Raw genomic sequence first — 24,503 nt, forward strand, 5'->3', positions numbered from 1 at the left:
AGTGTCTGTGTGCTAAACAGCCCTGGTTCAGCAGCTCTGACCCCAGCAACCTGTCTACAGCTCCACTCTGGCTTCCACCACCCTTGGTTACTACTTGCATAGTGACTCCAACACACACCAAGTCATGAATTTTGCCAAAACTGTGAGCTCTGGAATACCCAGACCTCTCCTGGGCAGATCAAAGAAATAATACTGTTTGTTTTTTCCTTTTAAAGACAAAAAAACACACCACGTGTTATTAACTTAAGTTCACTTTAAATGCAGCACTGAGTTGGTTTCTGGTAAAAATGAAAAATTTATTAACAAAATATACATCGGATTAAGTGAGTTGTAGTATAAGGAATGAAAATAAAGAGTTACAAGTCAAACAAAACAAAACATGCTTCTAAAGATCTAAAATTTAATCTAGCAAGATGCGGGCTTTGTTCAAGATGGTTTCTCTTACCAGTCACTTTTCTTCCCAGCCTTGGCTGTCTTTCCCTCAGTCAGGACCTTCCACAAAGTACCGGGCTCTGGCTTCTTGAGTGAAAGATCTTTACCTACACAGGTTTTTCACCTATTTCATTTCCAGAGACTTCAACGCTGCCCCTCCTTGATTGAAGGATCCATCTTTCTCAGCTTGCAAGGACTCTGTTCCCTTGTGTCTTGTCTAGTGATGGATGCCAGCGACAGCTTCTGTCCTTGGTTGTATCTTCCAAAGTTCATTGAACCTCATTCTGTTCTTCCCTTCCTGTGGGTTCCCCATCCCCCTGTATGATTTCTATGTAAAAGGGGCTTCCATTGTTTGATTCCACCATGATTAATTTACATAGAGGTCCATAACGCTTAATACCCACCACGTACATACATGATGCAAGATTATTAATGATCACTGAGTTACTAGCTTTCAAATTATATCTCACAAGCCATATTTTGTACAAAGATCATTCCAATAGCAGGTAAGGTGTGAATAGAGGAGTGCTTAGGGTCACAGGCTCACAAGAGTCTTCAGTACATTTTTTGTATAGTGTCATGGTTCCTGAAAGGGCATTTTTGGTTTGCAGATTGAGAGTCTGGTGGGGCTTTACTAAGGTCTTTGCAAGAGGGTTGAGGAAAATACTGATGAACTTCTGTTCACTTGCGTGCTTCTGTTAGGTAAGGTTTATTGTCATCCTTTTGTCAAGGTGAGTGATGTCCTGGAACTGTGACAACAGCCTGTTATCCTGAAGTGAAAAAATGAGGCAGGTGTAAAAAATCACCCAACATGCACCCTATTTCACGATGCTGGAGGACAGAGTCACAGACAGGGAGGGAGATGGAGGAGACAGAGCTTTGTAAGGGCTAGACACCATCTGCTATGTTGACAGTCATTTGTGCCAACAGGACAGGGCAATGATTAATTTGTTAAGGACTGTGCAAGGAGAATGTGGCTAGGTGTATTCAAGATGCAGGGGGGATGAGACGGTTGTCACTGAACCTGTGGTTAAAAATAACAAGAGAAAAAGGTGATCTGAGGTTTTGAAGAGGACATTCGGACATTTCATTTGGAGACTGAGACAAAGGTGTTAAGTGACGCTCTTAGCTTTGCTGCCAGAGAGGGAGACTGAGTTGCTCATGAGCAAGGAGAGAAGTATAAGTGATTGGTTATTTAGATAGCACAAAGCAAGGTATGGAATTTAAGAACAACTTGTGGGAAAGCTGCCTGCATGGCAACAGAGAAAGGGCAGGTTGGCTGACAGCTAACAATAACATTGAACACGTCTCTTAGCCTGCAGAATCCTATGAAACACTTAAAGTTTTAAAACTCCAGTGCAATAACCTATGCTAATTAGAAATCTTGTTGGCAGATATATCAAGGACTGAAAGCAAGAAAGATGAGTGACTACCTGGTAGATACAGTGGTCCTTCCAATACAAGGTTGAGGCACACTGGAGGACAGTGGGGAAAGTTTCATGCCTGGAGTCCATTCTGTGCGTCGCCTGGAGTCCGTTCTGTGCGCCGCCTGTAGAAAAATGGAAGACTTCACTCTCCAGGTATTGTCAACCAAGCACCACTGGTATTCACCAACAGTACCTTAGTTGGTTAAAATGTTATAGACTTCTTAAACACCAAACTGGACCAGTGTAGAACAGTGCAGAAACCATCTAGATAACTCAGTCCATATGACAGACAGGAAGTATTTCTTCCCCAGGTTAGATGTGAAAGCTATTTTCTCAGAATTTGTGAGGCTTGGTCCTGATGACATAGACCAAAAGAGGTACAAGGGAAAACATTTGGGTAAGCGTTCCACATTTGAGAACATTATTTAAAGTGAAGCAAACTTCCAGTTATTTAACTCATTGTTTTCTACCCTAGAAAGCTTGTGGTGACTATTGTAAATGGGATCTGTAGAGTTCTCTCTACAAGTAATAAAAATGGTGGCTGGGTGCTGTATATAATTCTCCATGTATTGTTTTGATCAGTAAAAATCAGACAGAATATTGGATTAGGATATCTAATCCCTCAACTCTGGGAAGTTCAAATCTTACTCCAGATAGAAGTTTGTGGCTCAGATCTCCCTCTGTAAGGGAGCTGAAGTAGAACACCAAATCTGAACACTCCTGAACTCTGATAAGTCTGAATTCATATCCCTATCTGCCCTCAACAGTCTGAGTCTATCTCTGTTGGGAAAAGTATGCTCCCATCTCCAGCATCTATATTTGGCTATAAAAAGATTCATACAGCAACCATTTAGCCCAAATACTATTGCGGTTAGCAGATTTTACTATAAAGAAGAAATTTAATAATATATTTACATATTACTCATATTAATGAAAGCATTTGTCAAGAATTGCATGCATAAAAATGTCCCAAAGTTTCTCAGACCTCTTTGCTTAGACAGGATGATATCTTTGAAAATTCTAGGAACCTGACATGAGGGTTCTGCTCCTGATCTGGCTTTGGTGTCTAAAAGAGCTGTGATCAGTGTATACTATGAATCTTTTAAACTGTAGGTGGCCTGTTTCAGTGCTAATTTGAAAGCCCTATATCTGTTCTCATTTGCTTTTTCCCATGGGTCAGATTGGCAGAGATGCTGGGGGGGTTTCGCCTTCCTCTGAACCATGGAGCATAAGTCACTTGCAGGTTTAAACTAGTGTAAATGATGGATTCTCTGTACTTTGAAGTCTTTAAATCATGTTTTGAGAACTTCAGTAACTCATTCAGAGGTTATTGGTCTATTACAGGAGTGGGTGGGTTATCTTCTGTGGCCTAAAATGTGAGGGACTAGATGGTCATGATGGTCCCTTCTGGCCTTAGAGTCTATGAGTCTATTTCATTTTCACAGTCTTAATGCTCAGATGGCATCAGCAATAATGTGCTCTTGATACTCTTGTTCCTGACTTAAATGTCTCCAAGTTCCATGGAAACTGCCTTCTGTTGTTACAATAAAAGGATGATTGATTCATGCTCCCCTGCTAGCATATCCTGATGTCAATCTTCTCGTCAGCATCTCAAATGCAACTTGACATTTACTAAAAGAACAGTTCCTCAGGTTTGTCTCTTGCATTTGGGTGAGTCCATGAGCTGATGAAGAGGAATGGAAATGTCTCTGTTATGGCACAGATCTTCAAGAGTGGCTCATAAACTAACAAAGCTTTATGAATTGAAGAATCCATGGATCTGGGAATGGATTTCCCACAGAGAAATATGACTGAAAAGACTAAATCAGAATCGCTGATGGTGCCAGGTTAACTCAACTCACATAATGTGTGAATAATATAGTTAGATGAAAGACTCTCTAGAGAAGATAAGACACCCACATCAGAAAGATCTCTCTCTCTCTCTCACTCTCTCTCTCTCAAAATGCAATTTTACTTCTGACATAATAGAGGAATGAAAATTCTATTAATGCAGGAATGTATGGATTTACGTAAACAGTAGGGACAGAAGAAAGATTATAAACTACCTCATAAATGAGTATCAGGTAGTCAGGACTATCAACCTGAAAGTGAAATCTGGCAACTGTGCACTAAGGATGGAATCCTGACCCCATTGCAGTGGCAGAACTGTCATTGACTTCAATGGGGCCAGGATTTCACCCTAATGTGGGGTGAGATATTTAAAGCCAAACTTGACTTTGGAAGTCGCTTTGAATTCCAAGGACATGATAGGTAGTACAAGATAGAGGTTGACAGGCTATGTGTAGCAGCTTAATCGGTGCCTCTTGCCTAGTGGATGAAGGTGAATGCTCCTTTAGAAGATTTCATTGTGGACTTCGCTGTGCTGGAACTGGAACCAGCTTCAGTTGCTTTAGAAACACTGCCCTGTTACATTCCCCAAATGTACAGCTCCCACCAGGTTCTCCTGGTGCCTTGGGCTATGGCGTCTCCTCTCCCCACTCAGACACTTCTCTCTCTCCTTTTCAATCTAACTAACCCTCAGTAGCTGAAATGATCTTCCTGTCCCTCCTTTCAAGTCCCTTCACTACTTTCTATCTCTTTCTGTATAATGTTCTTCAAAGTAACTGTCCCCTCTTTTAAGGATCTGCCCTACCTAGAGCTTCATCTCACCCCCTCTACAGTTAACCCACTCTTCTCACTTTATTACTACCTTTGTCTCATTCTCACTCCTTCACCTTCATCCCCCTTTCCACACCGCTTCCCATCCTAGAACAATAGCCCTCTTTTCTGCTCCAAATCCCTCCTTAGAACTCTCTCAGGCCTTGCTTTCCCCTATTGAGGTCCAGTCCTGTGCTGTCAGCTCTTCCCCTCTTGCCCTACCGGTACCTCTCTTTTAATTCTAAAAATATCAGTACTTAAGAGACTCTCATATAATGTAACTTCTATTATCTCTACTTGTTGTAAGCCTCTTCCTTTCTTTCCCTTTCCTCCATTCCTCCTCTATTCCTCTTCCTTGGTCTATAAATCAGGAGGGAGGAATGTAGAGGGTATAGTACTATCCATTTCATCCTAGCTCTTTACTCCCCTAGGGATCCCTTACTGGGCCTGGAGTGTTTTAAAGGGGAAAAACGTTTTAGGACAATGGCTCCTCTGAATCTGGTTGATTCTTGAAGGATAGAGGATTGTAACTCAGTTGGAGCAGTATGCTGGGTGGAAGCAAGTGTAGAGCCTTAGAGCTCCTTCTGCATAAGGGAAGGACTGCCCCATGGAAGAAGGAACTGGGAGGGAGAATCCAAAGTGCAGCTACAGAGACAGAAAGCGGCAGAGGGTGGCCTGATCCAAAGCCCTTTGAAATCAGTGGCAAGACTCCCATAGACTTCAATCAGTTTGGCCCTGTCTGAGTAACCTCTTCACAAAGCTCTTACCTATTATTTAGTTAGTTATTTTTATTCTGAATGACAGTTGCTTCCCTGTGTTCATTGCCTTTCTATTTTTAACCATCTTTAAATATCTGGGAGGAAATTTAATTTCAAGACCATTATTTTCAAAGGTTCTTCCTCTCTGTGGCTCTGGAAGAGCTTGTGGGTTCAAAGCAAAGGAGCTAAGATGAGGGGCATTATTTTTTCCACTCTGTCTTCATCTTCTCTTTCCTAGTTCCCACAGCCTACACTTTCCCTCCCCCTCTGTCCCTTTTCTGCCAATAAAAGGCAAGGGAAAATTTATCATTTAAAAAACACAGATGTGCACACACAGAACAGAGATATGAAAGTGTTGGATTTTGTAGTCTAGGTGCAGGTGGAGGGGGAAGTGTATTAAATATGTTGTTTGATGTTTGTGCTATAACAATAATTTTAAGGGGGTTTTGCAGTCCTCACTGCTCACACAAGTAAGACCCAGATTAAGATGCTCCAGTAATGCAACAAGCTAAATTGCTCGACAGTGCATCATAATGTCTAAGGTTTTGCTTTGTTTTGGTTTTGTTTTGGTTTTTTTTGGGGGGGGGGGTGAAATGCTTGTCTGGGGGAGTATAGGTTTCATTTTGTTAACAAACAATTTTTTTACCAAATTTTGCATAAACATTGGGATGGTGTCTTTCCCACACCCTGGTTATGAAATCAGCAAAAGCAAAACATCAACAGTTTTGCTTGTGATGCAACATTTTTCTTGTGGCTATTGTCCTATGGCTTAGGTAGCCTGGAAAAAATGTAAAAAACAAGTCCAGCAGAAAGGAACCACATGGCAGAGAAGAGTCCAACTGACTGTTTATTAACTACAACATGCAAGGCTTAGCTAAACATACATACACACACACACACACACACACAGTTTCTGGGATTTGGTGGCATTTGAAACATACAAGGCAGTGAGAACCATTAGAGGGCTCACAAAGTGTTTAAAGGCATACTGCCAATTCCTACGTACTAAGGAGGGGCAGGAGGAGAAATTCAAGCCACCTTCATAGATCATACAGAAGCCCAAGAAAGAGCACTTCTTGTTCCTTTGCTGCTCATTCTGAACATGCCAAAGTGTCTGGCACAAAAATTGCTATGGGTAACAAAAGAATGGAGGCTAACTAATAGGAGGAAGAGTGATATTGGACAGTATTTTTAGATGCAAGAAGAGCTCTGTGTAAGCTTGAAAGCTTCTCTCTCTCACCAACAGAAGCTGGTCCAGTAAAAGATATCACCTCATCCACCTTGTGTCTTTAGTATTTTTAGAGGTATTATAAAACTTTTAAAAAATGCTATTCCATTGTGTATTCTATTCTGGTTGTTTCTCTTTCCTTTCCCCAGGCTCCATGCTCAGTTAGATGGCTGGCTGGTAAAATGCCTCCCAGAGAGTACACGCTGTGCTTTACTTACTATTAAAATATATGAATCCAACTTGAGCAGCTGCTTGCTGTCAGGTCCATTAAACCCCTAGCATTCATGCCCCTGAGTGCTTCTTCCCGAGGTCTCTTCTCATTCATTGTTGGAGGTGACAGATATTGAAGCGAGAGCAGCTGATCCTCACTGAGGTGGGAGTGGAGCTGCCTGATTGATTACCCATAGAGAATACAAGCTCTATATGCAGTGAGATGTTCTGCAGTAAAGTCGCGCTTAGGGAGATACAACAGGCTCTTGTCTGTTGTCCTCACTAGAGCATTCTAGTCACATTCCTGGATAGCTTGTGTTTTGTTTTTCCTTTGCACCAGATAATACACTTTTGCTCTGTTTCCCATGTCATCATAGAAATTAGATGGGAATGACCTATTAGGCTACACGTTATCTGTCCCTTTCACAAAGCAGGTTTGTTCCCTGAGTGTTTTACCAGAGCCAGTTTTAAATTATTCAAAGGGACACTATCAACCAGCTGAAGCCAACAATTTGGGTTGAAAGGCTATGTGGGTGAGTGATTCAAGCAAGTAAGTTAAAGGCTGGACTCCTGGTGCCAGCCGCTCCTCTCAATTCATATTCATGTAACTCAATTGGCGTTAGTGGAATTATTCCTGATTTACATGCAGTAAGTATAAGCAAGATTAGACTCAGGCACTTGGAGTCTATTCTGTGTGAGTTGTTGGCTCACTGTGTGACCTTGGCTTAGTTACTTGGGTGCTCTAGGCCTCACTTTACCTATCTGAAAATGACTATGGCACTATAGTAGCCACCTCATCACAAAAGCATGATAAGGCTTATTTCTGAAGAAGCACTGATATCTTTGAGGGAAGGGCATGCTCAATATCAGGTGTGTCACAAAAGAGATGTCACAAAATAATACAAGTATTTTGCAATCACTTATTCAGCACTATGAACAAATAAACAATTCATATTCCTAAACTAAGACATTGTCCCTGTCCCCAATGACTTTACAGTCTAGGAACCAGTCTAGGTATTCAAGGGAGATGAAAAGGGAGCAAGGAGCCCTCCCCTCTCCTCCTTATGGTCAGTGGAAGGAGACAGAAACAAGGAGTGGTCATTTTCAGCATGGCAAAAAGGTTAATAGTAAGTGTCACAGGGTTCTGCACTAGTGCCAGTGTTTAATATACCACATAAAGCCTTTCTGAGCAGGGAAAGGAGTAGCTTGGGATAGCCACAGAAATGAAGTACCTTTTGCACCAATGGAAGCTGGACTCTTACCTGCTGGCTCCTGCTGAGGTATATTATAGGAGTGGCCATATGTGGAGGATGGGTCAAAAATGACATTCTGAGATACAGAGGAAGTCTGTGAGGTGGTGTAGAAGATTGGGGGACAGAATTAGGGAGAGAACAGCACTGTAGATATTTTAGGATAGGGACTATTTAAGGGCATTAATCTTTGGCATCAGACCTGAGTGAAGATGAGAAGATGAGCTTGCTAGAACAGAAAGGGAATATGACTTGACTTTAGTGTCAGTGCAAAAGTTAGCTCCACCCACCTGATATAATTCAAAGAGGCAGATGAATACACTCATGTATGAACATTAATGTTGCTTTATTTCCCACCCTACAGCCAACCAACACTTCTCAGGTGGACAGTCAGAGGTCACCCAGAAGAGAATCACTATGAGAAAATAGATACGCCTTTCCAAAACATGCTTGAACTTGCATGCTATGTCTTGGCGCCAGTTGATGATTTAAGGTAATTCTTCAATTTAAAATGTTGGGTACAGATTAATAAGAATCTGGTACCCACAAGGATGGGCAAATAACAATGGTAGGCTCTAACATTAAGAAAAATCACAGCACTGAGTTCAGTGAAGCATTAGTTAGTATTTCTCAGTCTGTTACTGCATGCTTATAGATAACGTTTTTGAGCTGGGTTTTTGAGATTGGGGGATTGGTCCTCTATCAAATAATTGCCTCGTTATTGAAGAATACATAATCATGCTTCAAGCCTCTTTTAAAAGAAAGGAACTTTTTTATTTAGGTCCTATTCCTGTAATTGTAATCAGTTGAACTACACTGTGTAATACTAGAATAATACAGTGATACGTTGGGTCCCAGGTTAGAAACTAGCCAAGAGTCTGAGGGACATAACAAACATGCATACAACTTTACACATTCTGCTTAAAACCAACTCCATACATATCTGCTTGTTCATCTCTCTTCCTTGATAGATAGACAGAAATCCCCCTCTACAGAGGAAACCCTAAGTGGTTTGGAGCTAATATAGCAGCTCCATGCCGCACTTTGACTGGCCCTAGCATAGGATGGGTGACCAGGGAAAAGGGTTGTGGATGGAGCACTGCTGTGCTATGGATATATATTGTGCTGCTGTAACAGCTCTTTGAGGCTACAGGGTGCAAATTTGAGTCCTGGGGCCCAGGGCATAAAAACACCTGTACCTCCTCTCTGGTCCTGTGTTAGGAGCAGTTCATCTAGACTGGATCTGGGCCTTTAGAGAGGTCTACCAGGCTAGATCCAGTCTCTGGAGGCAATGCTTCAATAGCTTATACTTACAACTACTGTGGGTTAGCACCTGCACTCTTCCTGAATCTTTTAGGCCACCTCTAATGCAGTTATAAATTGCTAATTACCAAAGAATATGTAGCACTTATCTAGACTCTCACTGAACCTAGTTTAATTAAGGTACACAGCAAAAGAAAATGAAGGCTAGAGCACCATTCGGTTCCCTAACTGGCATGCTATTAAGTCATGGAGTGAAACCCATGCAGGACCCAATTACTGTACGTAAAAAAAACAAGCGGAGTTAATGTAATCAAACTAAGGAAGTGGAAATCAGAAAAACAATGATTTAGCTCTTAATCTAACAATAATGTAGTGAGAAAGAGTCTTGTCTAGTGATTACAGCAAGAGACTGGGAGTCAGGTTCCATTTCTGCCTCTGACTTCCTGCATGACCTCAGACAACCCACTTAAACTTTCCATGCCTCACTGTGTCCATCTGTTAAATGAGTATAGTAACACTTGACACCTGTACCACCCAGGTGAGAATTAACTAGTCTGTCAAGTGCTTTGAGATCCTCAGATGCAAGGAGCTGTATAGAATTGCAAAGTGTTATTTTTTCCCATATATACTGTATTTGCTATTCCCAAGAGTCCAAAGCAGAGAAAAAGAGGAATGCAACGATGTTAGGAAGGGTCTATCAGTGACCTCTCTAGCAAATCTCTCCAGCAGTGACCTCCCTCAAACACCCAGCTACTGCTGAAAATGAAATTTTAAATTTTATTTTAAAAATTACCCTTGAGGTTCCTGTGATTCTTGCAAGGCTTTTAGATGCACTTAGCAATTCACCTGGACATTGATTTATTTAGACTGCAGAGAAAAAAATACAGAACATTAATTCCTCTCTTATCCTCTCAAGAAATATACCACATTAACCCTTATCCCAGGCAGTGTGATGGATGGTAACAAGTACAAAGTGCCCTATTAACACGGTAGTGTAGTAAAATAATGGTTGGCTTATTTCCTGGGAATTGAATGGCAACCTCAGAATTATGAGGTTAGCTAACAATTAAAAACTACACAATAGCTGATCCTTTCTTCCCTGCCTACTGAATCCCTAGAATCTACCTGACATTACAGGTCAGGAGTCTGTTTTTTAAAAACTGCCTCTAATTTTCACTGGTAATTAGTCATGACTGGAAAACTATGGGTACAATCAACTCTGGATCCAGAGTCCAGCATTTACTAGGGGCCAGATTCAAAGTTCAGCATTTATTAAAGTCCTGATCCGAAGCTCATTAAAATCAATATGAACTTTTGTATTGGCTTTAAAGGGCTGTGGATCAGGACTGCGGCCCAGTTCTACACAGAGGTAGTGCTGCAGAAATCCTCAGCCCTATTACTATGTAGTGACCCTCATGGGCCAATCCTGAAATGAGAGTTAAAAGTTCTAAAGGAAGATGTCTCACTGCTCCTAATTGTAGTGCAAGTGGAAGGAGCCTAGATCAGTGGAGATCCTTCTTCAGGGTCCCCACAGTTCTCAGAATAAACCATAAACTTAGAACTAGCACAAGAACCAGAAGCAACACCATGATGTCGTGGTACAGTAAATGTGGTACTCGTGCACAGTACTATACATAGAAGCCATTGATTATTGACCAAAATACACTATCAACATGAAAATCTCAGCCCACCCCAAGGCAAAGGATTAACATGCTTTTCTTTTGCTCATTGCTACAGATAGCATCTTCAGACTCCGGACCCATTCTCTGGTCTGGGGCAGAGTGTGGCTGTTGGCCTTTTGTTTGTTCTTTTATACTTAAAAAGCTTATCTAGCTGAATGGCAAGTCAAATACCAAGACTTCATTTTGTGGTCATTAGGCAGTGTAGTTCAGAGGTATTTTCCCATTCCTTCTGGTTCTTTTATAACCCTTTGCCAGCTGACCCCAGAGTCCTTTTCTTCTTGCCAGAAGGAAATTGTGACATCAGTCAGCAGAGATCATGTTGGGTTTAAATTGTATTAATGTTGCAGACTTTAAATGGGCCATCACTAGAGAACATGAACCTTGTTCTACTGCATTCATCTATAAACCAGAAACTGTTACAACTGAGACTTTTTGGAAGGAGGGAGGGTTAGGGGCAGGAGTACAGAATGAGGATTTTTAAAAATGAAGTTGAAATATATCCAGTTCAACTTATTCATTCATCTCTAGTTTCATCACCAAGAACTCTAGTTTTAAAGAAACACAGCCATCTCATGATACTTATTGGTTTTTTTGAAGCTCCTGTTCTTGGATGATTCTGTGAGAATCTCAGTTTACGGTTTTTAAAATGTAAGTTTCTAGTCCTCATGGTTGCATAGAAGAACCTGAAACCATAACCTGAGTGCACTCTAAAGGCTCCAGAAACCAGACAGCCAATAAAAAGAACCCAGTATTTTTTTAAAAGTCTTTATATTTAAGCTAGTCTCGTGATTTTTATGGGGGCTGAGTCATGATTTTTGAATGCTTAGGGGGTTGACAGTACTGTTAAAGGAACACTGTCACCATAAAAAAGTCACTGATAGTCTCCAACCCTTTTCTACATTGCTAGTAAAATCCATTTACTGAAAAAGAAACTATTTTTAAAACATCACTTACTTTTCACTAAGGGACTGATCCAGAGTCCATTGATGTCAATGGTATGATGTACTGAGGACTGTACTGGAATTGCAAGGTATCACTTTAAGAATGGAGGGACTTACTAGTCCTGCTTGCAGGTTGGGAGGCTCTGTAGGGAAGTGTGTGATCAGGCAGTTCAGCTAGAGTACAATGTCTGATTCCCACCCTTGGTCTTGTCTGATGGTGCCAGAGGCCCAAAGAAGAGATGAAATCTTCTGACTGCCTTCCCCCACTTCCTACCCCCATGGCTAATGAAGAAATTAGCAGAGGCCATGGAACATCCTAAATACATGATGTGAGTGGTGGGGGGACACTCACTACTGACTGACTGCTGGGCCACAGGATGCAGTAGCTGATAGGGAGACAGGGGAAGACAGCATGTTGTAGGGGCTTAAGGAGGCCCATGGGGGAGGGGGGGAGGGATAACTCAGTGATTTAAGCATTGGCCTGCTAAACCCAGGGTTGTGAGTTCAATCCTTGAGTGGCCCACTTAGGGATCTGGGGCAAAACTTGGGGATTGGTCCTGCTTTGAGAAGAGGATTGGACTAGATGACCTCCTGAGGTCCCTTCCAACCCTGATATTCTATTCTATGATTCTATGTGGTACTCGGCATAGACACAGACACCTCTGGCAGTGATGACCTGGCAGGCAGATTGAATGTAGAAAGCACCAGGTGTTCATGCTTGTGGACACCTCAGGCTTCGCTTCCAGGTAATAATGTGTGTAACTGAAGACCCACCATTGCCAACTGTTTCTGTTGAGATGGGTCACAGAGATTCCCCTGAGCTGGCATCATCCATCACAGAGAAAGGCATGTATCTTTCTCTAAGCCTGGTTTTATTAGGGAGAGAGACAACAGAGCCTCCCCAAGCTTCCCTAACAGAATGCTGCTGCCAGAGAGAGAGAGGTTTACCCTACTGCAAGGCAGGAGGGGGCATGAGAAGGGGTTTGGGTCTCCTCGGAAGGTTTGGCAAGCGTGGCTAGCACCCTAACTTCAGGGTGTTTTATCCAGATTGAACGTTCCACTTTCTGAGGTCTGACCGTTGCTAGTTGAACATGCCACAAGGTGCAAGACTCTTGCCTTTCCAGCAAAGGAATGTAGCCAAACTCCTTCCGAGGTAGTGGTGCTCCTGACAATTACAAACACAATAGGCCAAATGATCCTGCCACCTTTTCACACCCAGGACTCCTGTGGACTTCAAAGATTCAGCACAAGGAAGAACTGCAGAATCAGACCCATTTCTGTATGCTTGCTTTGCCTTACTAACAGAAAATAAAGGCAAACAACAAACCCCAGAGAAATGCAGCCTGTAAATTCTTCGGCATGTGCTCAGTTCTTACATAAACACACGCTGCAATCCACCAAGGGAGGTATGTGACAGCTTCCAGGCATAAACTGTTGCCCTCCATGTGGCCTACAAATTACCGTACACAGCATCCAATACTTCGTCACTGGGCCAGCCTGGTTAACAGGCAAGAGCTCTTGACGGCTATTCCCTTCAAAGCAGGTTTGTTTTCTCACTGCCTTGTTCCATAGTAATTCAGCAATACACTGTTTGCCACACCAGCCTCATCTTCCTCAGCTGTTTAACAGCTATACTCTGAACTAGAGCTGTAGAATATCTCAATATTCTGTTCCAGAGAAAGGAGGGAAGAGAAGATAGGAGGGAAAAGCAATAGTTCAGGAGCACATCCATAAATGAGGCTATACTGCCAACTCCAGTCGGTATGCCTGAAACAGTCACAGAGGGGGCAAATATGGAATGAAGGGAAGAATTAAATAAGAAATGGGGAGGGAGGAAGGAATCTTTATTGGCTTTTGCTTCAGGGATGAGTTTAACCTGAGTTTAATCCCATTGCTTTAAAATATTCAGTAGCTGCTACATGCAAGGTCCATTTGCAGTGCTGGCTGAAAGGCCCTATCCATTATCCTTGGAGAGTGAGTCTGAAGTCTGGAAGAGTTAAAGCTGGATGGTTGATGGGTAACTGGGCTTGTCAGTCCCCAAGCCACTGAACAGAGAATTTGAAAGCCAGGGCATTAGCTTCGCTCAGCCCACAGAAGGGGTGAAGTCATCCTGCAGTTTTGTGGAAGCAGTATCTGAGGCAGAGTCAGTCACTACGCTGAGGTAAGCGTGTTCTGCAAAGGAAGTGCTTTGAGGGAGAGACTCAGAGAAAGAACCAATGCAGCAGCTGTGGGAGGAAATGTGACCCAGTGGCTAGTAAAGGTTATTTATAGTCTGGACACATGGGCTCTATTTATAACTCTGCCACTAACTCCCTGTGTGACCTGGCACCAGTAAATTTTAGCCCAGTTTTCTAAAAGTGGCCACAAATGTTGTGTGCCTTACTTCAGAGAGGTTGTGAGCCTAATTTTTTTCCCAAAGGTGCTGAGCACCCACAGCTCCCATTGTCTTTCAGGCCAAAATGTCTCAGATTACACCCCAAAAACAGAGGCACACAAAATTAGTGTCCACTTCAGAAATGTTTGGCTCAGCTTCTCTGTAGCTCCATTTTTGCATTTGCAAAAGGGTATCATACTCACCTCACAGGCAGGAGTGAGGTGTAATCTGCATGTTAAGAAAAGGCAGACTGAGCTCTAGATAAAGGTGCTTGAATCTGAAGATTATTACCCCTCCTACATGTCTCACTTAAAATAAAATTGTGCCATAGACTATGCACCCTGAGGGATGTTTGGCATAACATCTCCCAGTAGGCAGAGTGTCACCCAACCACTGCGGCTAGCCTTTCTGGTGCAACCTCACAATGGAGTCTGAAAATGACTTTCTTGTAATGGGACTGTCTTCTCTGCACTGAGTTAGCATTGATTTTTCTATCACTTTCAACATGAATTGTGGGGCATTTTGTTCCTGCTATTCCAGCATCTGAAAAGGTAAAGCACTTGGCTTGTAGTTCTCAAATACCAATTCCAATCTGGTTTCAGTTAGCTGTGGATAGTATGTCAAAGGTGCTTGAAAGATAACTTTCTCCCTCAGCCATATCTTTAAAAACACACATTTCACTCATCATGCTGCACAGCGCAACGACAATGTAGCTCTGAACATAACTCTCGACCTTCAACAGATTCCAGTGTGGGGCACAGACCCGGGAAGCCAAGTCAGCTGGAATGTGCCAGCCACGAGATTTTATTTGCAGTGTAGATGTATCCTTAGTGGCCTACAATGAGGTCACATGCTTTGTTCACCTTCTAGTGGGGAAGGTGCCCACATCACAAAACTACCTTTCTGGCTGGCTAGCATCCCCCTTGTCAGCAGACTCAGGAAAGAGGCCAAGGGTTTGAATAGACATGGAGACTGAACTATGCTCCCACTATTTTTAAAGGTGGTCCTGATAGAACAAGAATGGGGCAGAGCAGAGAGACCTGTGTAACACCAACAGACCCCAGTCGTCGGTGGGCAGGATCGAAGCGGGGACCTCTGGAGCTTAGTGCATGAGCCTCTACTACATGAGCTAAAAGCCTTCTGACTGTTAGCTACAGCTGTAGAGCAGACTCATTTTTTCTCTCTCTCTCTCTAAATGGTCTCGGTGCCACTAGATGGTACAGAACACCACACCCAGGAGGTGTGTGGGTTACACCTGCACTGCTCATGTCTGCAATGTACCTGCTCCGCAGATAAAGACAGGACTTCAAACTCCAGGATCTGTTCCATCTGGCTCTTGCAAAGGTCCTTACATTTATTAGCACCTTTAATTTTAAAAAACGAGGACAGTTCTTTGAAAATAGGACCATTAGCTTTGGCTTCCATGTCTAAAGCCAAAACAAATTCAAAGTCAGGTGTGATGTGGTGACCTTATTAAAATGTCTAGTTCTTTATGGCATAAAATAGGACCAGGGCACAAGTGCTTTCATATAACACCTGTTACTTTGAGAGTAACGTTTTAAACAATCTTTTAAGAGACAAAACCAATTTTTGTTTCTTAAAAAGTGACAAAAATTTTAAGCTTTAATAGACACCAGCCCAGAATGTTGTCCCTTCAATAAATGCAAGACAGAATTTCATATCATAAAGCCTATTCCAGTGAAGCAATTCAAGATGGCTAGTGTGTGTTCAAATGAAACAAAAGCTTGATGGTGTCTGCTACTGAGTACATCCCAAAAAATATTTATGTTCTGGAAACACTGTGAGAGAGTGATCTTTTGGTATGGGGGTTTTATTGATGGTGCCTACTGTACCACTGTGGTAAATTTGACTCCTTCTTTGAGTTTGGTATATTAGACCTTTTCTCTGCTATTAATTTTCCTGTCTTAAAAATGAGAATTAGTATTATGGAATACTATGGTAGGGGAGAAAAGAGTAATAGTTACTCTTTAGGAAAGATAATTAACCTCCAAACATTGCTGTCAGAGAGCCATTATAACATCAGCCTTATTTTATCTCAGCTTTAGTCTTCCTTTCTCCTCCTACAGCTCTGAAGCACATTAGTTGTACTGCCCTGATAAACAAAGTTCCTAAACTGTCATGGGATAAGAGGGAAGGTTCTCTCATGGATCAGTAACTGGTTAAAAGATAGGAAACAACGGTCGGCAGTTTTCAGAATGGAGAGGGGTTAAATAGTGGTAAATAGTACTGGGACCAGAACTGTTCAACATGTGTGACGATGTGACGCAGCAGGGAGGGGGGAGTGTTGACCTGGGAATGTGCCCTGGGGACGGGAGACCTGAGAGCCTGTCACCTGAGCCAGGAGGGGGAGGGGGAGGTAACACCTCTGCCCAGGAATGTGGACGGAGGCTGCAGCAGGGAACCTGCTGGGTGGGTTTAGTTTCAGGTTGGGGCTGGGTGGAGGAACACAGGGAACCCCAGGGCTGGGGTCTAAGCTCCCTGCTCCCCCAGAAGGACTTCACTGAGGGGTCCTGGGTGTACCCACAAGCTCTGTTTTGGACTGTGTTCCTGTTGTCCAATAAACCTTCTGTTTTACTGGCTGGCTGAGAGTCTCAGTGAATCCCAGGAAGAGGGGTGCAGGGCCTGGACTCCCCCACACTCCGTGACAACTGGTGGCAGCGGTGGGATGTACTGCACCCCGTGAACGGCGCTTCCTGCAGTAAGTGACTGGGGAACAGTAAAACGAAGGGGGATTGACGGGGACCAGGTGTGCTGAAGATTCAGAGAGAGACGGTTTCAGGGGGCGGTTAACCCCTGGGAGTGTGTGACCAGAGAGAAGGACTTTTGCAGTAACAGGGTCCCCCGGGGGATTGCAGCGAGCGGTCCCAGGGGCGGAGGAGTCTGCAGCTCGACCCTGGCAAAGAGGTGGTGACCTCAAGAAGGACTGGCACACTAGGGGCTTTTCCTGGAAACCGTGGACAGCTGCCCGGCCTGCGAGTGGCCAGCAGGGAGATGTACGCTAAACGCCTTAAGAGCGACCTGGTGGAGCTGTGCAGGCAGAGGGGGCTGCGCATCGGGAGGTCCACCAAGGAACAGCTGATTGCCCAGCTGGAGGAGAGGGATCGCTTGGATGACCCGATCCCTGTCCCTGAGGGAAGCCGCCCGGCGGACCCAGCGTGGGCCCTGGGGCCTGACCAGGCTGGGAGGGGTCAGACTGCTGCCCAGGACACCCCGAGACCCTTCCTACCTATGCCTGGGGGAGGGGTTGGGGGAAGCCCAGCGAATACCGAGGGCACCCTGACCCCAGCAGCCAGCAGGGGATCCTCCCGGCGGAGCTCCCCATCCCTGGAGCGGATGCGGCTGGAATGGGAGAGGGAGAGGAAAATGAGGGAGCTGGAGGATCATGAAAAACAACGTCAACATGAGGAGAAACAACGTCAACATGAGCAGGAGGAGAAGGAGAGGGAGCGTCAGGAGAAGGAGAGGGAGCGTCAGGAGAAGGAGAGGGAGCGTCAGGAGAAGGAGAAACAATGTCAACGTGAGCAGGAGGAGAAGGAGAAACAACGTCAACATGAGCAGGAGGAGAAGGAGAGGGAGCGTCAGGAGAAGGAGAGGGAACGTCAACATGAGCAGCAGGAGAAGGAGAAACAAAGACAGCATGAACTGGAGCTGGCCAGGCTGAGGAGCAGTGGGGCCCCGGCTGCGGTGAGTGAGGGGGGACCCAAGACTGCAAGGAGCTTTGATAAGTGCTTCCTGGCCCAGCGGAAGGAGGGGGAGGACATAGATAGCTTCCTGACGGCCTTTGAGAATGCCTGCGAGCTGCACAGGGTTGACCCTGCAGACAGGCTCCAGTTCCTCACCCCCTTACTGGACCCCAAAGCCGTAGAGGTCTACAGCCGGATGACAGGGGCAGAGGCAGGGGACTATGAACTGTTCAAACAGGCCCTGCTCCGTGAGTTTGGGCTGACCCCCGAGATGTACCGGAGAAGGTTCCGGGGTCAGCGTAAAACGCCTGAGGTCACCTACCTACAACTGGTCAACAGGATGCAGGGATATGCCCGCAAGTGGACAGCGGGGGCCCAAACTAAAGAGGACCTGCTTGACCTGTTCGTACTGGAGCACCTGTATGAACAGTGCCCTTCTGACCTGAGGCTGTGGCTGGTGGACAAAAAGCTCGCGAACCCCCAGCACGCAGGGCAGCTGGCCGACGAGTTTGTGAACAGTCGGTCAGGGGGTAGCCGGGAGGAGTCCCAAAAGAACAGGCCCCCCCCGATGCAGAGAGAGAGTCACCATGGGGCCTCCCAGCGGGGAAATAGGGAGAACCCCCTCCAAAGGGGAACGCCTGGTGTCGGGCCCCTCCGACCCGCTCGAGGGGACCAACATGACCTGAGCTGCTATCACTGTGGCCAGAGAGGCCACGTACGGGCCCAGTGCCCCGGGCTCAGGGACAAACTGAGCAGACCCAACCTACCCAGGGTTAACTGGGTAGGGACTCAGCTGGACGAGGGGCAGGCGACCCAGGAAAGGGGGGCTACCAGTTTGCCACCTGCTCAGGAGGGAAGAGTACCCCCAGCCAGCCCCGCCAGAGGGCCGGATGCTCCGGACTCAGGGTGCTCAGTTTACAGGGTGGGTGCGGGGCTGTCCCTCCGGAGAGAGTGCCTTGTTCCCCTGGAGGTGGATGGGAGGAAGGTCAATGGATACTGGGATACGGGCGCGGAGGTGACGCTGGCCCGGCCCGAGGTGGTGGCCCCAGATCGGGTGGTGCCCAACACCTACCTGACCCTGACGGGGGTGGGCGGGACCCCATTTAAGGTGCCCGTGGCAAGGGTACACCTGAAATGGGGGGCCAAGGAGGGCCCCAAGGATGTGGGGGTACACCACCATTTGCCCACTGAAGTTTTGATGGGGGGAGACCTAGAGGACTGGCCAAGCGACCCCCAGACCGCCCTGGTTGTGACCCGTAGCCAGAGCCGGCGAGGGGCACTGCGACCTGACCCTGGGGAGGGTACCACACCGGAGGCACAGGACCCTACCCTGGTGGGGAGGGAGCGCCGAGGGGCACGGCTCAGAGAGGCTGAGGCCTCAGACCTGACCACTGAGGGGGAACCGGGCCCCATCCCTTCCCCAACCACTGAGTTCCAGGCCGAGTTGAGGAAAGATCCCTCCTTGCAGAAGCTCAGGGACCTGGCCGACCTCAGTGTGGGACGGACCATGAGGAGAGGCTGCCAGGAGAGGTTCCTGTGGGAGAAGGGGTTCCTGTACCGAGAATGGGCTCCCCCAGGGGAAGGGGAGTCCTGTGGGATCAGGAGGCAGCTGGTGGTCCCCCAGAAGTACCGCCGCAAGCTCCTGTCCCTGGCCCATGACATCCCCCTCGCAGGGCACCAGGGAATCCGGCGCACCCGGCAGAGGTTGCTACAGAACTTTTACTGGCCCGGGGTCTTTACCACGGTCCGGCAGTATTGCCGATCCTGTGACCCCTGTCAGAGGGTGGGGAAGGCCCGGGACAAGGGGAAAGCGGCGTTGAGACCTTTGCCCATCATAGAGGAGCCTTTCCAGAAGGTGGCCATGGACATCGTGGGGCCACTCAGCAAGACGACCCGGTCGGGGAAGAAATACATTCTGGTGGTGGTAGATTTCGCCACCCGCTACCCCGAGGCAGTGCCCTTAGCTTCCATTGAAGCAGACACCGTGGCAGATGCGCTCCTGACCATTTTCAGCTGAGTGGGGTTCCCCAGGGAAGTCTTGACAGACCAAGGCTCCAACTTCATGTCGGCCCTGCTCCGGTGCTTGTGGGAGAAATGTGGGGTCCGGCACGACTGGGCCTCAGCGTATCACCCCCAGTCCAATGGGCTGGTGGAGAGGTTTAACGGGACGCTAAAGATGATGCTGAAAACCTTTATGAACCAGCACCCGCAGGATTGGGACAAGTACTTACCTCACCTGCTGTTCGCGTACAGGGAGGTGCCCCAGGAGTCTACCGGATTTTCGCCTTTCGAACTGTTATATGGAAGGAGGGTGAGGGGCCCCCTGGACCTGATGAGAGACGAGTGGGAGGGGAAGGCCACTCCCGATGGAGAGTCAGTGGTGGAGTATGTCCTGACCTTCCGAGAGAGACTGGCTGAACTCATGGGCCTGGCCAGGGAGAATCTGGCCAGAGCCCAGAGGAAGCAGAAGGTCTGGTATGACCGCACGGCGCAGGCCCGTGCCTACGCCACCGGGGATCAGGTGATGGTTCTCATCCCCGTGAGAAAGAACAAACTACAGGCCGCCTGGGAGGGCCCGTTCAAGGTCGTCAAGCAGCTCAATGAGGTAAACTATGTGGTGGAGCTGTCGAACCGGGCCCACCACCGCCGGGTGTACCATGTGAATATGATGAAGCCATATTATGCCAGGGGGAATGTGGTGTTAGCTGTGTGTGGTCAGTGGGAGGAGCAGGGAGATGACCCTTTAGTAGACCTGTTCCCTGGGACCAGAGCTGGTTCCCCCCTGGAAACAATTCCCCTCTCGGATCAGCTCACCCCTGCCCAGCAAGCTGAGGTCAGGGGGGTGCTGCATCCGTACCGACAGCTGTTTTCCAACCAGCCTGGACGCACTAATCTGACTGTCCACCGGGTGCAGACAGGGTCGCACCCGCCGATAAGATGCTCCCCCTTCCGAGTCACAGGGAAAACTGCTCAGGACCTGGAAAGAGAGGTCCGGGACATGCTGGCTTTGGGGGTGATCCAGCCATCGGCCAGCCCTTGGGCCTCGCCGGTGGTGCTGGTCCCCAAAAAGGATGGGTCAGTCCGGTTCTGTGTGGACTATCGGAAGCTCAATGCCATCACTGTATCGGATGCCTACCCCATGCCCAGGCCGGACGAGCTCCTAGACAAGCTGGGAGGAGCTCGGTACCTTACCACCATGGACCTTACAAAGGGCTACTGGCAAGTGCCGCTGGATGCAGATGCCCGGCTGAAATCGGCCTTTATCACCCCTCTGGGGCTCTATGAGTTTCTGACCCTGCCTTTCGGCCTCAAGGGAGCGCCGGCCACCTTCCAGCGCCTGGTGGACCAGCTCCTGAGGGGGATGGAGAGTTTTGCCGTGGCGTATATTGACGACATCTGTGTCTTTAGCCAGACCTGGGAGGACCACGTGTCCCAGGTTAGACAAGTGCTGGACCGACTCCAGGGGGCTGGGCTGACTGTCAAAGCGGAGAAGTGCAAGGTGGGGATGGCTGAAGTATCTTACCTGGGCCATCGGGTGGGGAGCAGCCGCCTAAAGCCGGAACCGGCCAAGGTGGAGGTGATCAGAGACTGGCCCACTCCCCACACCAAAAAGCAGGTCCAAGCCTTTATTGGGATGGCAGGATACTACCGAAGATTTGTGCCCCACTTTAGCGCCATAGCCACCCCCATCACTGAGCTATGCAAGAAGGGGAAGCCAGACAAGGTGGTCTGGACCGAGCAGTGCCAGGAGGCTTTCCGGGCGCTGAAGGAGGCTCTGGTCAGTGGCCCAGTTCTGGCAAACCCAGACTTTGACAAGCCCTTTGTGGTGTTCACCGACGCCTCCGACACGGGACTGGGGGCGGTGTTAATGCAGGAGGATGAAAAGGGGGAGAGACACCCCATCGTGTACCTGAGCAAGAAGTTGCTACCCCGGGAGCAACACTACGCGGCCATCGAGAAGGAGTGCCTGGCCATGGTGTGGGCCCTCAAGAAACTAGAGCCCTATCTCTTCGGGCGACACTTCACCGTGTACACCGACCACTCTCCCCTGACCTGGCTGCACCAGATGAAAGGAGCCAATGCCAAGCTCCTGAGGTGGAGCCTGCTCCTGCAGGATTACGACATGGACGTGGTCCATGTGAAGGGAAGTGCCAACCTGATAGCGGATGCGCTGTCCCGGAGAGGGGGCCCCGAACTTCCCCAGGTCACTGGTCACAGTGACCCCGCTCAGTTCAGTCTCGAAGGGGGGAGAGATGTGACGATGTGACGCAGCAGGGAGGGGGGAGTGTTGACCTGGGAATGAGCCCTGGGGACGGGAGACCTGAGAGCCTGTCACCTGAGCCAGGAGGGGGAGGGGGAGGTAACACCTCTGCCCAGGAATGTGGACGGAGGCTGCAGCAGGGAACCTGCTGGGTGGGTTTAGTTTCAGGTTGGGGCTGGGTGGAGGAACACAGGGAACCCCAGGGCTGGGGTCTAAGCTCCCTGCTCCCCCAGAAGGACTTCACTGAGGGGTCCTGGGTGTACCCACAAGCTCTGTTTTGGACTGTGTTCCTGTTGTCCAATAAACCTTCTGTTTTACTGGCTGGCTGAGAGTCTCAGTGAATCCCAGGAAGAGGGGTGCAGGGCCTGGACTCCCCCACACTCCGTGACAACATGTTTGATAAATGATCTGGAAAAAAGGGGTAAACAGCGAGGTGGCAAAATTTGCAGAGGATACAAAACTACTCAAGATAGTTAAGTCCAAAGCAAACTGCAAAGAGTTACAAAGGGACCTCACAACACTGGGTGACTGGGCAACAGAATAGCAGATGAAATGTTGATAAATACAAAGTAATGCGCATTGGAAAACATAATCCCAACTATAAATATAAAATGATGGGGTCTAAATTAGCTGTTATCACTCAAGAAAGAGATGTTGGAGTCCTTGTGGCTATTTCTCTGAAAACATCCACTCATTGTGCAGCGGCAGTCAAAAAAGCCAACAGAATGTTGGTAATCATTAGGAAGGGGATAGATAATAAGATAGAAAACACCATACTGCCTCTATATTAATCCATGGTACGTCCACATCTTGAATACTGTGTGCAGATCTGGTCACCTATCTCAAAAAAGATACACTGGAATTGGAAAAGGTACAGAAAGGGGCAACAAAAATGATTAGGGGTATGGATCAGCTTCCATATGAGGAGAGATTGATAAGACTGTGACTTTTCAACCTGAAAAAGAGACAACTAAGGTGGGATATGATAGAGGTCTATAAAATCATGACTGGGTGTGGAAAAAGTAAATAAGGAAGTGTCATTTACTCCTCATAACACAAGAACAAGAAGTCACCAAATGAAATTAGTAGGCAGCTCAGGGGCCACATTTCCAGTACTTCCCTTGCTGTCTGCTTCGCTTGTTGGCTGCTTCTCTCTTTTTATTTTTATATATTATATATAACGCATACCCTTTCCCAAATAATGCCCTGCCAAACCCCTGTCCATGTTGTTCCCATCTCTGAGTGGCCTTTGTTTTGACCAAAGACATGGGCAAGTGGGGTGGCGGGAGGAGGGAATGTGCAGGCTGTCGGACTGTTTCAGTCACCTGATTACAATGGTTTCTTTACACTTACCCCAAATGTAAGGTTGCAATTATGCCGGATCCATAACAAGGGTTTACAAAATTCATAACACTATTTTACAATATATTATTATTTTATAATTAACTTGAATATTGACCTTCATATGCTGATCTAACTTCTACCCATGCATGTGTAACCCTTGCTAGGATTCCAGGTCTTTGTTGCCCTCTATGGACCATGCCATATAAGAGGATTTTAAAGAGTCTACTGAGCTGCCACACTAAGGGCTTAGGCCCAGGTACTCAAAGGTATTTAGGTTTCTAACTCCCTCTGAAATCAATGGGAATTGGGCACCTATATATATTTGAGGATCTGGGCCATCACCTCAAGAAGTGGAGAGAAATATTTTCAGTGTAAGAGATCCTTAGTTCAGTACCTGCCGAAGGCCCGAATGGGGCCAGATACATGAGCATTACTTTGTACGAGTACCTTTAAAGCACTGTCACTTGTGCATACAGATGATAGATTCTGACACTTGTGTGCATCAGTGATTGTCTAAATAGAATTTGCATGTGCAAATCTCTTCATCTGGGTGCACAAGCGAACATGCTTGAAAAGTACAGATTTGTGTGGGTGTAGATTTATGTGCAAATAGAGTCCACTATTTGAAAAGGGGTCCTTTGTATGTAAGCTGTTCTTTAATTAAAACAGAAAATTATCTATATTTTCAAATCTGGGCACCTTAATAGGGCACCCACAGACCACATCTGGAGAATTAAATCAGCACTGATATACACGAAATGGGGATTAATGGACCTAACTAGCAATCTGAGGATCCAGTTGGGGGATTTTGTTGTCCTAGTAAGGTGATTATTTTTAAATATTGGCTCTCATAAATCACTCTTATGTTTCAACTCTTATGTTTTTATTTTTACAATTTAGATTACTGCATTTATTTTTTTATATTGTACCTCAAAATGCAATGCTCAGCTGCACTATGAACCTGCTCCAAA

At 46.6% G+C, this 24,503-nt stretch overlaps 1 long non-coding RNA gene across 1 annotated transcript in view; it reads right to left on the minus strand.

Annotated features, from left to right (window-relative positions):
- Positions 1-273: 273 nt before the first annotated feature.
- The window catches only part of LOC122466528, a 46,716-nt gene continuing 22,486 nt past the window's right edge, over positions 274-24,503 (minus strand). The window contains exons 2-3 of the long non-coding RNA XR_006292125.1: positions 1,866-1,958; positions 274-1,202 (exon numbers count right to left, since the gene is read on the minus strand). This is a non-coding gene — a long non-coding RNA (uncharacterized LOC122466528). The remainder of the gene's footprint in view (positions 1,203-1,865; positions 1,959-24,503) is intronic.

The sequence above is a fragment of the Chelonia mydas genome, chromosome 7 (assembly GCF_015237465.2).
Source record: "Chelonia mydas isolate rCheMyd1 chromosome 7, rCheMyd1.pri.v2, whole genome shotgun sequence".
Classification (NCBI taxonomy): domain Eukaryota; kingdom Metazoa; phylum Chordata; order Testudines; family Cheloniidae; genus Chelonia; species Chelonia mydas.